The 13335-nt window shown below is 46.5% G+C and overlaps 1 protein-coding gene across 12 annotated transcripts in view; it reads right to left on the reverse strand.

The window, feature by feature from the left end:
* The window catches only part of syt1a (synaptotagmin Ia), a 106206-nt gene extending 95373 nt beyond the window's left edge, over positions 1-10833 (reverse strand). For 7 of the 12 annotated variants that reach the window (XM_029162972.3, XM_055512148.1, XM_029162968.2 and 4 more), the window contains exons 1-4: positions 10738-10833; positions 10088-10151; positions 9314-9442; positions 2279-2360 (exon numbers count right to left, since the gene is read on the reverse strand). The gene's annotated coding sequence lies outside the window, so the exon portion shown is untranslated. The remainder of the gene's footprint in view (positions 1-2278; positions 2361-9313; positions 9443-10087; positions 10152-10737) is intronic. The other 5 variants (XM_029162973.3, XM_055512149.1, XM_029162971.2 and 2 more) reach the window with 2 other exon arrangements.
* Between the last annotated feature and the right edge of the window lie 2502 nt (positions 10834-13335).

Here is a 13335-nt window from a genome sequence, read left to right on the forward strand (position 1 = left end):
TAGTCAAATTGTGAGCAACCACATTAGCTTTGTGCGCCCACACAGAAAGCATGATGTTATAAGAGCTACACACTTGAACCGTATTTTCCTGCTTGTGCATAAGCATGTGTGTGTTGATTGATGGTGTAAGCTGAGTGTTATCTCAGTGGGTCAAAAGAGGCCAGGCAGCCCTAAATTCTCTAAATTCTCTCCAACACTCGGCTTTAAATAAGAACTAGAACCCAAGCTAATTGGCCCATCAGCACTAGGCCTTTAAAATGGCACTGACACTAGTTAGCCACGCAGTAAAAGCTCCTCTAATCCACCACCACACCCTTCTATTTCTACTATACTGATTATATCAAGCCACTTAGACACCCAGCACTGTTCTAGCAGGACATCAAGTCCTGGGGTATCCATCTTAAGCAGCATGAGCCCCCGCAAGCATAACTCTGTGCAAACGGCCACACAAGGTCAAAACACAAAATAGATGCTATTAATACTATAAGCTCCATCCTGTGTTGCATCTCCACAGCACAGACATTTAATTTATAGACTAAGTCCTGTTTCTATCACTTCCCTCTTTTGCAGCCTCTTCTTTTGCCCTCATTTATGTCCATCATCTAATTAAAGTGATCAGAAGTGGGAGCAGGCTAAAGCAGGACAATCCTGGCAGATGCCCTTTTATCAAGATGGTCTTTGGCTTTTTGAAAAGTTCACTCAAGATAACTGGACCAATACAAAAGGTTAGTGCAGCACTATCAGGCCTGGGACTAAGGGCCAGTACCCCTTATTAATAGCTGTTTAAGAAGTCAGATAAAGCTCCAACACCTCCAGATGAGTGGCAGCGTGGATCATTTCTCAGCCAACATCTGCCTCTTCGTTTTAAGGCTGGCATATAAGTATTTCACAATGTGACGTCCTGGGTAAAGGTTATATTTAGACAAGGTTTCTTAACACTTCAGAACATACAATAGCTGAAAATAGAAAAAACGCTTCTAGGCATTTAAACAAGCTGTTTCCAGCCAAAAGTCCCTGCTGCGTCCATCAGAGCAGGTACAGCCGAAGCTTGTCTGATATGTTTAGTGCTTATGAAATTAGGCATCTGCACAAGCTCCTAGAGCGCATGTAAACATGAGTGGTGGTTTGGGAAATCAGCTAAGAAGTCATTTGGTTTGGGCCTGGATTCTCCAGGTTACAGTCTATGAACCAAGCAGCAACACCTGGGCAACGTCTCGCTGTCCCTAGTCTGCGTCCTCCTGAGAGCTTAGGTAATTGAGCACGCGAGAGGTGATAGGTGGCCTGTCATTTAACAATGCCGTATTTGTCAGCAACAATCACCATGGATATGCTGGACGTGTTTGCTGGGAGCCCGGAGCCACCCAGTGCATGCGCACCATGCAGCAGCCAATCGGTGCTTTATCAGTGACCCTGTGGGAGGTGATAAGCCTTCTTTACAACCAGGGGGTTCCCTCTATTCACAACAAAAGCAGCGATATTAGGTAACATATACAACTCAAGTGCTGTTTCAATGCTCACTATATACACTCTCCACACTGAAAGGCTGCAACTATTACCGTGAATTCACTGCCACTGGTAAGTTTGTGTACAAAAGGTTTTAACACCAGGTACAGTGTTGAACAAAGGCATGCAGCAGAAAAGTCCCACACAGACGCGCCTGTCTTTCCCCCCTTTCAAACAGCATTAAAGCCTATTTGCCAATCAATAGCGTGCCTCTTTCTTTCCCGCCCAAGATAAACCCATCACAATTGAAGGATGGAGAGAAGAGAAAAAAAGACGGGGCACGAGAGCCACAGCCAGCCTTTTTATCTGATTGAGGGGTGAACAAACGGAGGGATTAGCTTCCATAAGATGAAAGCAGCTGCTCGTCTTTCGTGTCCGTTCCCCTCTCTCCGTCGCTCCATCCGCCCACGCATCCACACACCGTGGTCTCCCCTCGCAACCAGAAACAAGCTCTATATGTTGCTGCCGACCTGCTATCAGCAGCTACACTGCACCCTGTACTTAGCAGATTCCCTGCAATCTAGCGCGAACAGAGAGCCTTTCGATTCACATTACGATGAAAGGTGTGGCGGGAACAGGCGCCGAAAGCGATGCGAGAGAAAGGCTGGGAGTTGTAACTTCCCTGGTAGCACCCACCCATCCTGATTATGTCACCCAGACACCGATACAGCAACAAACGGCCAGCCCGCCACAAAGACACGCTCTCAAGCCAAAGACAGGAACACGATTTTTTTTAACTTTTGGGAAAGCCCAAAGAGGAGATGTGCATTCTTACCTGACAACAACAGCACACCTTCAGCTCCAAAGCAGCTTGCCCGGGCGGGGATGCACGCTCATCAGGAGTAGGAGAAGGGAGTCTTAGAGAGAGAAGGGGAGAGAGAGTGAATGTATGTGTGTGAGGATCAGAGAGAGAGAGAGAGAGAGAGAGAGAGAGAGAGAAAGTGAGAGGTGGAGCCTGGTACACTGAAGAGACGGAGGAGGAGAGAAACAGGGCTGAATGGTAACTGTCTGCTGTCTGCAAGTCCAGTGTTGGTGAAACAGTGTCGATGGAGCTAGCTTAACTCCCATTCAAACACACGCGGAGGACCCACATCACGCTATTCTGTGAGTGAGAACACAGAGGAGAGGAGAACGGCAGGAGGAGGTGTGACAGAGACAAGAGACACTCTGGGCTTTGAGCCGGCATCGTCACGCAGCGGTTCCAAGGAATCCCTCCAGTAAGAGAGGCACTGCATCACTGAGTCCTTGGCTGTGATTGGCTACTTAGTAGGGAGACGACGAGGATGGTGGGCAACGCTGTGAAACCCAGGATGACCCTTTCAGCACATATTAACATGGCCTGCGTGCGTCGTCCAACCCCTCAGGGCACAGGTCACCTTCAAGGAGATTTTTTTTTTTTTTACAAAATAATACCATTTCCCAACCCCCCCCCCCCATGGCTGTGGGGATCCTTCACAGCATCCTCAGTGTGTGTTTGTCAGCTCATAGTAAGTCATGGCCTGCCCTTGTGCACAGACAGAAACAAAACACACGCAGACACACTCCCAACAAACATCCTACAAAAACCTGCCCAGGAAGGGGAGATGATTTCCCCAGAGAAGGAAGCGCCTGCCACCAAAGCACACAAACACCTACATGGACAAGCTTTCATTAGCGTGACTGTGATGTTCTTAACCTGACAACTAAATTTATACAGCAAGGACCCAAACAATATAAAATTCTCTGGATTAAAATTAGTCTCATATCTGGTAATTTATGTAATTATGTAACAGAGTTTTTAAATATTAGTTTAAATATTAGCAAGATTTTACATTTCTGGGATTCCTTCATATGATAACAGGCTAAAAACATTTGTTTAGTCAGAAAATTTAATAGCTTCAAAACATGAACACATCTGTTATCAGACGTTGTAGCCATTCAAATGAGTTGTGTCCACGTTATTATCCCTGCCTGAGTTCAGAAGGCAGCCTAAGCCCTGGAAAAAGCCCTGTGACACACTAAGGACTGAATTAGGCTTTTCCAGCCTCTTGTTATGTAATAATACAAAGTACGCACTGAACAGACTCTGTAAGTTACATGATGCAGCAATTATGCTAGCTTAGTTAAACAAATGTGGTGGCTGTTGTAAATGTGCAAAAACATGAAACTAAACATATGAAGAACCCAGAGGTAGAGGTAGGCTGTGAATACTTGTACTGCCAAGTTCAAATCCAAGCATTTAAAGTAATAAAAATGTCCTCCATGTCCATGGATGTACAGTAATGAGTGGCCTTGAAGGTGGCGTGCCTCTGTATAAGAGAACCTCCACTGGCAAACGAACACAGTCAACAGCAGGAGCAGCAGCTGCTGGACTGGATGTGGCATCACCCTGGCTTCCACAGGTGACACTGTTCATGCACCAACGTCTGTCTCACCCTGTGGGTGAATCTTTATGCATGTGTTTATTTATTTTTGTTCTTTTGCTTCATTGGTTTATTTGTTTTCAGCAGCTGGTTGTACTTCCCCCCCCACACACCTTTTGAAAAAGCAAAACTGCCCATCACAATATGACATTCAGCCTAATACATGCTGCTTGTTGAACTGGACAGGACACAAAAAGAAGAAACGCCAGCTGCATCCTTCTGGTTCTGTTCAGAAATAGCTTGGCCCTAGTTGCTTTGGCTCCAGTCCAACCAGCAGCCCCCACCAGGCAGGCAGCAGGCCCCGTTCTACCAGCCTGCCTCGGAGTCCAGAGGACAGTGTCTCTCTAAGGCTGGAAACACTGCCGACCCCTTGCTCTGCAAGCAGTGTCCTCTGTCATCTAATAAGCTCAGAACAAAATCAAAGTGACAATACTAATCATGTGATGGTGAAAATAATTAGCAGAGCAGTAAAGGGCTGAGGACGTCCCTTCCACCATCCTCCAACATACAGCCCGTTACTGATTATCACATGGCTCAGTGCGTGACCAACGTGTGCTGGGCTGACTTTGAATGTGGCCATGAGCAGGACAAGATCTGTCAGAAGTCACAGCATGGAACAGAACCTTAAACCAACAACAAGCAGAGGAAGAACGCCGTCACTCCCTCTATTGGCGATATACCACGGACCAGTCCTCATCTCTGCTGGTAGGATTCCTAGAGGAAGAGGCTTGGACACACACAGTGCCCCAGGAAACTCTCCTCCGTCGTTTACAGATCCACAGCGTCTCTGGAAGCAGCCTGCCGACAGCCAGTGACAAACTGATGGATGACTGACACTCATGCGCTACTGTGTCACCTGATCATCCACCTGCCTATTGTTCACTCACACTCACAGCCCGGGGGGAAGACGAGCATGTTGTCATGCATGAAGATCAAGCTCAAAGTTGTACCTTTCCTTCGAAATCATGCATCTGTTTTTAGAGAACTGCCTGATGGGTAAATGGTGGGCAGCTGTCAGCTCGCCTGATAGTTAACGGCAAGATGACAAGTTTAAAGCCGCCACACATGATGGTGCTAAGGAGAGGGGAAGAGCAGATGAGATGGCTGACGAGTGGAGGCGACAGGACACGGGGCCATCAAACGAAATCTGCATAGAAATGAGCCAGCTCTCCCAAAAATGACACACCCAGAGACATCCCTGCAAAGAAATGACAGGCATGGAAGTGAAGTGGAGGAAAGTGCTGCCAATGCCAGCAAACAGACACAGACCATCTTAGAAGATCACAAGCTACAACACACTGGAGAAAACAACGTGTATGTAACTACCAGTGTAAGATGAGCCCCAGCAGCAATATGCAGTTACAAAGAAAGCAGAAAATGCTGCATTTACAGCAAAGAGGCTTCTCAAACCTAAAAGAGCTGGAAGCAAACTCAAGAATCTGGAGCAACTCCTCACTTTGTATCGTACAATTTTCCGATTAGATGCCAACATGTAGCCCATAGAAACTCGTTGCGATTGGTACACAGGTAAAAAGGTTCAGCATGTGTCAACGCTCTGCTGTAGGATGAGCCCCAAATTTACCTAGGCGCGCACACAGCGAGGCGGTTGTCAATTCACAATGCTGTGTCGGTGGGGTGTAGATCACTGAAAGCCCGGACAGCTACGCTACAGCACATGGCTGCCTCTGACAGGACTCTGCCAAAGCCAAAGCTCCACTGACAGCTGTCAGACACTTCAGCTCTATGGCCCTCTGTCACATGATGCAGGATGGCATCAAAGAGAGCATCTGGACTCCACAGCCCAACAAGAATGAGAGCGCTAAGAGGAAGGGGCCTAATGAGAGAAAACACTGCATGAAGTGCAGATGTGCAGAATCCTTGGTATCTGACAGAAGAGTCCTTCTTGACGCTTTTCCCTATTTTCCCTGTGTTTTCCCTAGTATCAAAAATGTGCATGACAGCTACTGTCAGCTACTGATGCAGGATCAGATACTGAATCTGTAATCTTCACAGGAACCATATATACATATACACACACGCACACATATATGTTATGTTATATATGTTATGTTATATGTTATGGTTCACAAACTAGGACAACAGCTCTGGCAATGAACTAATCCAAGAACCCTGAGGGTGGAAACGCCTTGTAATGTTTTCCCACCACTGCGCCTGCTAATGGTTTCTATTGTTATGGTAAAATTGAGTTCAGGAGATTAGCTTAAAGCTGAGACATGGTGAGGTAATTCTCTAAATACACCGAGCGTATCACTGACTAAATGGGAAGCTGTGATAATATCTAGTCTGTCACTTAACACAGAGCAGCAGGTATCCTGAGAGGAGGCTGTGTTTTATAACCTGCAGTCGTGAATGTTTAAGTTATCAAGGAATTTAGATTTTCTCGACAGATAAGCATGAGGCGCAAATTTAAAACTCATTAAATCCTACAATGTGTAAACAGCTTCTAAACTAAAAAAAATGTCGCAACAAAATCAGTGAGATACAAAAAACACCACATCAGTAACCCTGATCCTAGCAGGGGTCAGCAGAGTAAGGTAAACCGCCTCCTTTTATCGGTGCATCCAGACGTCCACCTGGCCTTATCCCTCGATAGCCAAGCACCTGCTAGTGATAAGCCTGTGACTGCAAGATCATACATTCATACAGCGTATCAGCTCGTTGATACACGAAGCTAGCATGATGGAGAGCGTGTAGCATGGCAACCAACATCACTGCTCCTTAACTAATACATAAACTGGAGCTGGAAGGACACGCTGCACTGTGCTTTAAATATATAATCAACTAGTACCACCACCAAGTTCCTGCTCATCTGACCCCCACTACTATATCTATTGTGTCAGAGTATTATCTGGACTCTCTTCCTCCAGGTGGATTATTATCTATAACCTTTAACAACGGGTAAACATCACACAATTCAGAGGCCACTGTGCAAATGGTTCTCGTCTCCCCAGCCGCCCAAGACCACAACACTCATTTCCTGCACATCCCTCCTCAAGTCAATTAGCAGAGATGTGAGCAAGTAGGAGCGGATACAGCACTATGTATACCTGACAGGTACCAAGCAGCAGCTGCACGGAGCAAATTATGCTGTCACCTGCTTTCTGATACCGCGCTGCTTCAACACCAACTTCTTTCATCCCTTCTCTTGTGGAGTGCAGTCGCGGCTTCACCCATGATTTACTACCATCTCATTTCCCTCCAGTAAGCCTATTCTTAGTGCAGGTATGGTCCTCATCACGCGTTGGAGAGAGGGGTTATTTTTAGTCAGGCTGTCACGTGACATGGAGGCTCACAGCTGTAGGCTACTGCTCCAACATGCTACGAATCCATGGTTCCCAGCCTGCAACGAGTGCAACCATCCTGTGGGTTTCTGTAACATTTGAGCTTGAATGTGTGTCGAAACCATAAATGCGCCCTAATGTCTGTGTCGACAGCTTTTAACAGGAAGCGCCGTGTTTCAGACACGCAGCCCTACAATAGCTATATTGTTATCCCAGCAGTCATTTCAGATGTGTAAGTGCTCTGCGCCCGAGACGACAGCCTGTATAATTTTGAAGATTATTCTATCCACTGACTCCGTTCTGGCTTTGAAATTTACAATGTGGGAACAACCCACCCGGCTGATTGAGTCATTCAGGAGCAATGACAAAAAGAGGTTAATGTAATTACTGATTCTTAAAGCATAGAGGCATTTTTTCGGGCACAGAACCGTTCTAATTCTATAAATTATGAATTAGAACAGGTTGTATGCTGCATGAGCACAGATCACCTGGAAATGTCTGAATAATTAATGCATGCAGAGGCCACTGAGGAACAGAGCCGTCCAATCGGCTGCTGAGGTTTCATTTCATTTACCTAACCATTACCTCACAAAGTAACGCTATTTGTTGCGCACTGAGCTAAACGACGAGTCCAAAGATGGTGGTGTAATTATGCAGCATCGCTCTATCATTATCACCTGCATTCTACATAAACTAGAGCAAAACAACAGTTTTGCAGTTTTCATGAAGATCAACAGGTCGCACTGCAACCAAATCCACGCACACCTGCAGAGATCAGAGCTGATCTCAAGGCCAGAACAATTTATCACAGGTTGTTTAAATCAAAATGACAGCAGTAACTGACACCCTGTAATTTCCCTGGTCCAATATCATCCGTTATTTAGCTCATTATGCAAACAAAGACACTTCCACTGTTACAGAAATGTACTTATTTGTGTACTTTTTCAGTAGACAGTAATGTTCTGAGGCACCATCGCTGTGGATGAGCACAGTAATTTATATCATCATAGCTATCTGTGTTGCTTCTAGTCAAGCGATTTGTGTGTAGACCTTGAAGAAAATTGTTTGGCTCAAAGGCTTCAGAAAGCAAAGGGGAGGAAAGAGCAGAGGGAAAAGGGAAATGGACCCGCTGACAAAGGTTAAAGCTAGAGGAAGAGCCATTTCTCGCTGAAAGCCTGTAATCGAAACTTTGGTTTGTCAAAGTTTTTGGCACGGTGTCACAGCGGGTGCAAACAACACTGGAACTACGGTGTCAAGACACAAAGATTCCACAAATTGCAAACAACACTGGCCTCAGTACTCAGTACCTCAAACACAGAAATCCCCACAGACTAAAAGCACTAAACTGTAAAAGTAAACGGCACAAACAAAGAGTGGCCTGAAGCCCATAAGCGCTTTCTATATTTCTCAAACGACAATGGTCTGATCTGCCACACGCTTTTTTGCTGGGGTTCGATTTCACTGAAGGAGATGTCTGCCTAATGTGGAGCCTAACACACTCACTGTATGAACAATTAAGCCTCTGGTCACTATGAATCATCTTCTACTGATGCTGTAGGATACCAGTCATACTACCAAAGTGTTTGTATTTAGGACATTACACCTGTGGGCTTTCAGGAGAACCACAGCTTTAACTCTGGCTCTGAAATGACAGAAATCGGCCAAATAGGCTCTCAACTCTTATTTAAAAAAATTACAGCCATAAAAATAGAAAGTGTGGATGTGGTAAATAGGAACAGTGGTCTGCTGCAAAATAAACAGAGGCACTGTTGAAACAAAGGTATGTCATTACAGCCTTGAAGTGCTGCACTCCCTGCCTAGCCTGCCTCATGTGGCCATGGTCAACGTGGACATCATCAAAGACAGGGGGCGGTACCAATGCCCTCAGGGACATGAGTAACACATTCCTTGTCACTGTGTGTTGACCAATCTGTATGTGTAAAAACTACATATGCTGCTAGACGCCTAATAATAATAATAATAATCAGTGTAATCAGTTCTACAGCAACTGAACGTGTAGCCGTGAAACAGGTAACTATATGATCCAGGACTATAAATGCACCTGAAAACGTACATCCGCTTGACGATTCCTCCACCGTAACTCACCAATCACTGCCGCAGCATGGACGAAGTGAGCGGGCTGATTGCGGCTCATCAGTCTGTCAGCTGGAAGTGCACGCTGAATGGGACCCGTGGTCGAGTGGCTGTCGCCGCTGCCACGCTCTCCCCACTTGACTGCAAATCAAAGGGTTATTGTTTTTAATCTTAAAATTTGTTAGATTGCGGTAAAGATGAGAGAAGGTGGCTTATTTGTCACATCTCAGCCTGTTTACAGCTTCCATCCACGCTAGGAGTAGAGGCTGAGTGAGGAATAGCATTTGAATGTGTTACCATTGCAACTGTTTTAATGTAAAACAGCTCATGTTAATTAAAATGCTGCGCTGTGTACGATGTGTGATAGGAATGTCTGTCTTGGCCAGGGGTGGTTCTCTGATTTCAGCAATGTGACATATTCTATTAGTTGTTCCACATTTTTAACAACTGGAAAATGCACGCTCTTTTATTCTCAGGGCTCCCAAGGCAGTTCACCAGCGCTGGAATATAATTTTCACACATCAATTGCTCCATCTGCAAATAAAGCACCATGTAAGCAGCGCATATTCTATTATGCCTGTCGTAGCAGACTTTTAATTAGGAGCAGTAAATGTGTTTTATGACATCAGCTGCTTTTATTTGTTGTTGAGCCGCATTCAAGCACAAAACAACCTCCCACAGAAATTCTTTGAAAAGTTTGCAAGAACAACATTGACTTTTAAGTGAATCAGAGTGACACCAGACATGAGATAGATAAGAAGCGAGGTCACCTGCTTTTGTACTCACCTGAAAACAGCTGATCGTGTCTTCTCTCACAACAGTGTGTCGATCCTCATCTCGTCTCGTCTCCCTGTGGCCCAACATACAAACAAACTAAACTCTCAGTCTAAATCACACATTACTTCACAGTATGTGGGTTTTACAGGTAGTGATGCCAGATATACGATAATTGTCGTATTTATACGATACTTATGGGTTCTGTACAATCCAGAGCCAATATACGATAGTTTTGACACTGCCGTTTATCGTGTTTTGGTGTCGTTTTGAGTGACGCGCACATCACCAGAGGCTCCTCCTCTTTGTCAATCACATCAGTAGCGTTGCTAATTTGGTTCAATCAGACGCTCGTGCACCATTAATCATGTCTTATTTCTTTATGTGCCCATAGAATAGTTTTGTTTTTAAATGCACTGCGAATTTTATAGTTATCAATGTTGAAGTATCCAATGAACCCAAAGTAAAATATTAAAACATATTTTTTTATTCGTTGAGCGACTATTAGACGTAAAGGTTCCTGCGGCTAACGCTAGCTAACCGCCAACAGAAGCTAACGCTGCACTTGTGTTTTACGGGTTTAATTGGCCAATAAAAAGCTACATAAACTACTGCATTTTCAGCAGACGTTTCATGACGCCAAAAAGAAGTAATAAGTTAACCTGGGGAACAGTTCCTTGGTTTAGCTGAACCAACGCCGTTCGTGCAGGTTCGCTCTTCTTTGGCGCTTAACAGCGACTGACATCCGTATCCACTTAAAAACGTCTCTTTAGCTATGCTAGGCTTCTAGGTTGCCAGGTTCTTACGCCAATTCAGGTGCTGTTCATTCACTGGGCTTGAGGGACGATTTGTGATGAACAGGCCTGTGGCAGACAAAAATAACATTTATTTTATTTGATGAAGCGGAAATAAATTACTTCAAGTTCAATTATAAAAGCTTGTTTTGTCAGCCCTTAATATAATTTATTTGACCCAACATTTTGCCTACTGTAGTTCTTATGCTAATAAGGACATAAAATGAGATTAATCCCATTTGGCATTTAAAGTAAAATAATTATTGCTGTTCTTTCTGCTGTGAATGGCCAAAGGCTGTGAGGGGCCACTTGGGGTCAAACCTGGCAACGCTGAGGGATCTGGCCCAGAGTTCTCTCCATCTCAGCCTGTGCATTAGTCAAGTTGATGTTTCTTACCAGCAGCCAGTGATCAAAGCAGGCAGGTGCAATCGCAGGTGTTAGAGCCGCCTCAGCGCCTGTAAGGCTAAAATAAAGTCCACAACAAAGGACGTGCAAGCCAGGCCGGCGCTTTCATCCGGCTGAGGCAGGAGATAAAGAGAGAAAGCATGCGCGAGAGCATCATTACAAGTCCATCTACAGTCTTTATCTAATCACTAATGGCTTTGGAGAGGAGTTTCAAAACCATCAGCGCTGCTGCTCCTCTGTGTTCCCCACAACATTCCCCTCGCAGCCGGCGCAGGGCCACTGGTCCGGGCCGTTCCCGCTCCCTCGGCGTGGTTTCCCATGCGGTGACCTTTATCTGGCAACAAATGCCAGCGTTCCACGGACAGAGATGGTTTCATCATCTGATGTGACGTTGAGGGTTGAGAATCACGCACAGTAACGTGCTAAATGTCACGACATAAAACAAGCTGAGAGGGTAAAGATTTGCAGGAAGCTGAGTGGTTGTGTTAAAGGTCAGTGTTTCTGTGTGGCCGTGTCAGAGCGTCCAGGTGCTTTAACGGCTTCGTGTGGACCTTCACCGCGTGGAGAAGGACCTTCCAGGCCCGGCGTCGCCTGGCCACATCCTCTGCTGTTACAGCTGCAGGTCGAGGAGTCAGATTGTGATTGTTATGTTGTTTAGTTCAAATGATGAATGTTGTATAAAGAGCCTGGAGCAACAGATGCTGCAGCCGCTGCTCTAAATATTTATCCAACTTTATTGTGAAAGCAGAATGGACATGCAGTAGCTCAGCGTAGTATTTGCTGAGCAGCTTCTGTAGCTCAGTGTCTCTCAGACACCCGCGTGTCCAGAAACTTGACTAAGAAGCGGACAAATGCTAATCAGTAATTAAGCAGGCAGCTTCCACTTCTCACCTGCGTGGCCTTTGAGTCGTGAGCATTAGTGTTGAGAGGAGCTTTCAAGGCGAACCTAGCGCAGCTAATTGCCTTGTTAGGGCTTCCTATGAAGTCAGCTCCCTGGTGAGCTGCCACGGAACAGTCATGCATGTATGCATGAGGCGCCACCTGCGACGCACGTATTCCATAGATAGGCCGGGTGGCGGCGTGGGCGGCGATGGCTGACGGATGAATGGGAGGACAAAGAGCACGGATGCGCCCGCGTCTTAGTGGCTGACAGGCATTTTTCAGAGCGAGTGGCGGTGACAGATGGATGATTAGCGTCCGTGTCTGTCCGATCCATCTGTACAGCGCATTCACACCCTGTTTACATATTGCAGCGTGGCACGGGGAGGTGAGGCTGCGGCCACATGCAGGACTCCCTGAGTCCCCGGCGTCCTGTTTCCCAGGGGGAAGCCTGGAATGCGGCCGCTGTCAGGGCTCAACGCGTTGGTGCGTTCCTACCTGCTCCCGCGCAGCCGTGGCAGGCGCCCGCCTGAATCACGCCGGCGCAGGCGCTTCGACGGAGGCCAGGCGCTGTCGCCGTGACCTTCAGAGGCCGCGGGTGCTCCCCGGAGTCACCGTCAACATACAAATTCACACGCAGGCTCTCCCGAGGCTTGTGCTTATTAAAATGGATGAGCAAATGGAGGAAATGATGGCAACAGCAGCAGCTGAATTCGACTAACAGCGTCTTTAGCCTGTGTAACCTGATCACCAGTCAATAACAAAGGCACCGAGCATCACAGCGGTAACAGAGGAGACCATTATATGGGCTCTGGTCTTTATTCTACAGGAAGCTCCAGTGGAAGCAGCCTCTGCTTCAGCTGCTGTGAGGACGAGCGCGGTCACACTGTTGGGCTCCAGCCTGGGAATGCTGCCACCCACTGGAGCAGAGCAGGAAGTGAGGCAGAGGAGGAACCTCCTTCAGCAGGAGTGGAGCTTTGGGTCAGGAGATGAAGCACAGAGGCCGCGCATGTAGAGCAGCTCTCTGTCGTCACCTCCTGCCAGCCCGAGGCGTGGATACGTTGGCATTTTGCACACGCTGCGCTGTTGTGTGTGCCGGGGGTGTAATTGCACAAGCAGACACAACGTTTGAAGACATCGATCGGGATACGTGTCATATCCCATTGCCATGGCAACCACAGG

The sequence above is a fragment of the Betta splendens genome, chromosome 9 (genome assembly GCF_900634795.4).
Source record: "Betta splendens chromosome 9, fBetSpl5.4, whole genome shotgun sequence".
NCBI classification, from domain to species: Eukaryota; Metazoa; Chordata; class Actinopteri; order Anabantiformes; family Osphronemidae; genus Betta; species Betta splendens.